Below are 4,306 nucleotides of genomic sequence, written 5' to 3' on the forward strand. Positions count from 1 at the left end.
TTAAAAAGATGGTGGTGTCTGTAGTAGGTTGAACACTGCACATTTCTCAACCGCATACAGGGTACCATAAAAAGGGTTACTACTAGGAGTCATGTAAGGTTACTACATCAGACGTATGTGGAAACAGCAGTATGCTCATGTTCAAAGTATTCCTCTAACCAAGTACTTCCTATAGACTTTCTGCTACAGAGACTTACTCACACTTCTAACCAAGAGCATAATTCACAGGGATGGCTCATAAGCCTCATGTGTTGATAAGGTCAGAGACTACTGTTTGGTTTCTAAGCAAAATCTATGGAAAAGATTAATGAAATAAAAAGGATGGAAGCATATGCAGGGGCAGAGTGAAGAGACAGATCCTTTTGTAGATCACAAAAGATCTTGTACCCATATCTTTTGGAATACATGTAGGACCTGAAGGTGCAGGGATGATGCATTCCAAACTCAGATCACAGATGAGACCTGAAAAAAGAAAAGTCACCTTTCTAATATTGGCTTGGCTTTGCTGCTGGTTTGTTTGGGTTTTTTTAAAATAAAAAAGTTAACAAGCGTGCTTCATCAGAGAACAGTGAGCTCATGGTGTAAAATGGACCTCTTAAACCAGTGGGGATTGAAATGGGCAATTACTGCGAGTAATATATGTTAAATTTAGGAAGTTCAGTTGCTAGCAGTAGAAGAGCTCATCAGATACTGCAAAGAAAGCTGCGCAGGTCTGGGTGGCAGAGCCTGCAAGCTTAGCCACAGGGCTTGTGGATTCCTCAGGCAAAACCATCAGCTCCTACAGACACTCCCAAACAGAGCAGATGCAAGAGAAAAGGAGCCCAGGTTTTCTAGGAGGCAGACTTATGGCTACCTGACAGCTCTGGATTTCCTTGTTTTCCACCTCTTCTCCCTGATTAACTTTTCCTTTAAAAATGAAGAAAGTTGGTCATCAGGAAAAATCAACCCTTGTGGGCCACGGTAGGCTTAAAACATAAGAGCTGCATATAATGACAAGGGATTTCTCTTCTGTTCTGGTGTGGATTAGCTGGGGATTCCTTTAACAAGCCTGGTCACAGCGAGCCACTGCCCTTTGGCCCTGCTGTGGCATCCTGTTGCCCTACATCTTCTGCTCCCTACTTTACCCAAGTAAAAGCAGTACCATACCTTCCCACACACAGACCTCAGATCCTCTTCCCCTCTTAGAGCAGTTACTTTTTGAAAAGAAAGCCTGCAACGACCAGAGCAAATTCAGAATGAGGAGGGAAGGAAAAATCAGGGGTAGAGTGGCTATCGTGGGGTAGGAAGCAGGCTTGGGGGGTATCCTTAGACAGGAGTTAGACAAATTCAATTATGTGACAGACATAAGCCTGCCACTGAGGTCGTGCCCAGAGGTTAACGAAATAATGATGGGGGAGGGCCTCTGCTTGTAGAGGTCCGTGGGTGAAGCATCTCGTACCAGCCCTCTCCTGAAGCTGCAGATCAGCTCTGTCATCCCAGGGTCCCTTGCACAAGGCGTGGTGGTGAGAGCCAGGTTTGTCTCTCTACTGGAGAGCAATACCTGGTGTTCAGCATGAGTCTGTGCCTCCATCCTCCAAGCTGCTCCATTAATGAAGACCGAGAGCAAAGTACTTACATTTATAACAGGGCATTTTGATTTGCTTTGGCACTGGTGGTAGTAGTGTACAAGGTTTTTCTTAGAAACACATACGCATGGTCTCTATGACCCACCCTGTACCATGTGCATCAGTCCTGAGAAGCTACTGTGACGGTGGGAGGATCAGCAGAAGCAGCCTAACTTTTCAAATCTATCTACAGGCAAGGTTCACGGAGGTTGGGGCCTCACTATGCAGCAAACCAGCCTAGAAGATCCTATCACATACTTTTGCTGAGGTTTATTCCATAGCTGGGCAATAACGGTCTCGAAGGAAGAAAACAATGACTAAGCACAAACTTCCACAGGAAAAGATGCCCCGACCTTTATGCAAAAGCTGCAGCTCTTTTTTTTTTTTTTTTTTTTTAAGTACCTTAAGGTCAGAACAACAAAGTTGTTCCACACACTGATTCAGACTTTAAATGCTCTCTGGGTGATGACCTCATTGACACAACTGATGCTACTAAATGAAGGGACTTTGTTTAATGTGACCCTCAACAAATGCTGCACTATGTCCTCCAACAACGGAACTGTGTGACCAGCCTCTTGTTAGTTAGCTAACAATGAGCTGGCCTCATTTTTCATCTAAAGATGGCAGTGTACTAAACCTCACATCCGTTAAGTTGGTGAGATTCTGTTCAATTTTATATAAAACCTGTGTTTTAGGAGAATTAGGTTCAGCAATCCTGGTGCAGCTCATTAACAAGAAAATTACATGTTATGTAAACCTTTATCCAACCAAATAGGCAAACCAAATAAAACTACTTCTCTTTAGTTGAATAAGTAAACTGCAGAAAGAAGGCAGCAGTGATAATAGGGTAAAGGTAGCAGAAGGAAAGGTGCCTGCTAAATAATACCTTGTCAACTAAAGAAGGAGACCTGTTAGTGACTGTATTGGAGTTACAAGAATTGGATGTACGTGTTTGCACACATAGATGGAGGAGTAATGTGGGAGGTGGTAAGGTCAATTTACTTTGATGTCTACTGGAAGCCCAAGTAAAAAGCAAAATAAGCGAGAGATGCAAATCTGAATTTTTATACTCCAATGTAACCTGTTACTATGGGATTTGAGCCTCCTGTGGTATGACTCTGGCTGTAATTATATAGGAGCAGCATTAGTGGTAGTGTCAGGACAAATACTACCTGCATTAGGTCTTGAACAAACATGAAGCGAGAAGTGTAGGTGTTCTCCAACTTACCATGTCCACATTACACCACTTAATTGATTTTATTGGGTGCTATGGGCACCCAACAATTCGGAAAAACTATGTTTTGAATGCCCTCTAGTGGCTCTTGCTGCTGCAGGTTTCCTTGCACAGAAACCCTTTGTGTTCCCAGAGGCCTGCAGAGCAAAGGTGGAGAGGGCTGGCAAGAGCCGGTGCCAAGCGAGACCTCTCGCTGGGTGTGGGGAGGGTCTTGGGCTCTCTTATATTTGAAGAATCCATAGCTCACTTATAATGATTTTTAATAATTTGTTTAATGCTTGTAGCCATTACAATTTTTGGAATGTGATTTGTCATAGAGGAGTATAAACTCTCCAGCTGTCTCCTGGCGGGAGGAGAAGAGAGGGGGGGAAATACTATGGGCTGTGTTTGCATATGTCCAGCCGTGGTATTTACTCCTCCACCTCCTTTTGTCATTTGTCTCACCGCAATTCTCTTTGGATTTTGTACAGCTCCAATTTAAAGCTTATGCCACAAAATCAGCATTTTGGGGGCAAGAAACATTCTCAGCGAAAATTGCTTCTCTCTGGGTTGCACTTGCATGCAAAGGCAGACCCAACCTGGCTTTGTGCTACATGCTGGGCATCTTGGCCGCACCGAGAAACCAAGCTATCCGGAGGAGCTGTGCTCAAAACCCATACACAGGCACGGTCCTCAAAGATTTTCGCAGCTGGCCCTATCATCTCCTTCCAGCAGCAGATGCAAAATTAGTCAATATGTTTTAATAATTAACAGCAGTGATAAAAGTCTACAAGCTATCTCTAAGTTAATGTAAGACCTTGTCTGCTTAAATAAAGTTTGTAGACTAGACCTCTGTTTTTCCATCTGCTTTTTGATCTGATGCCTATCTTAATACAGTAATCAGCAACAAGCAGGAGGGTGTGTTAACATGTTCCACTTATTAGCATTGCTACAGGCAAGAAAATACTTGAACTTTGAGAAAAGAAGCAAAACCAAAACAATAGAGTAACATCAAAGTGAAATCCCTGATGATTTTTCTTTTACAGAGCGTTTCCTTCTTTTCCTCCTCATATTTTCTGAGATGTTTCTGCTCTTGGAGATCACCCTTAGCTATTTTTTTGGAGAAAGAAGACATGGAAACATTGACACGAGCATTAAAGCAATCCCAAAAGAGGATTAATGTAGGACCAGATCTGAGGACAAAATTTCTGCTTCAGTCAACATCGATGGTTCTGCTGCGCTTGTTTTGCATACGGGAGCTCCAGCTGTGAGCCAATGCGGCAGAAGCAGCTCTGCAGGTAAGGCATCAAAGGCATCTGCAATATGCACTAAAGAGGAGAACTTTGCTCAGTGTTTGGCTTTTTTCTTCTTCCAGATACTATGTGGCAGCACAAACGAATCAAAGTTTGAAGGACAGATCGATTCCCATCTGTGCCTGCCCCTTAGCAAAGCGGGTGAATTCAGCAAATCAACAATTTCCACCTAAGCC

This window comes from Pterocles gutturalis, unplaced genomic scaffold, assembly GCF_000699245.1.
Source record: "Pterocles gutturalis isolate BGI_N339 unplaced genomic scaffold, ASM69924v1 scaffold19800, whole genome shotgun sequence".
NCBI classification, from domain to species: domain Eukaryota; kingdom Metazoa; phylum Chordata; class Aves; order Pterocliformes; family Pteroclidae; genus Pterocles; species Pterocles gutturalis.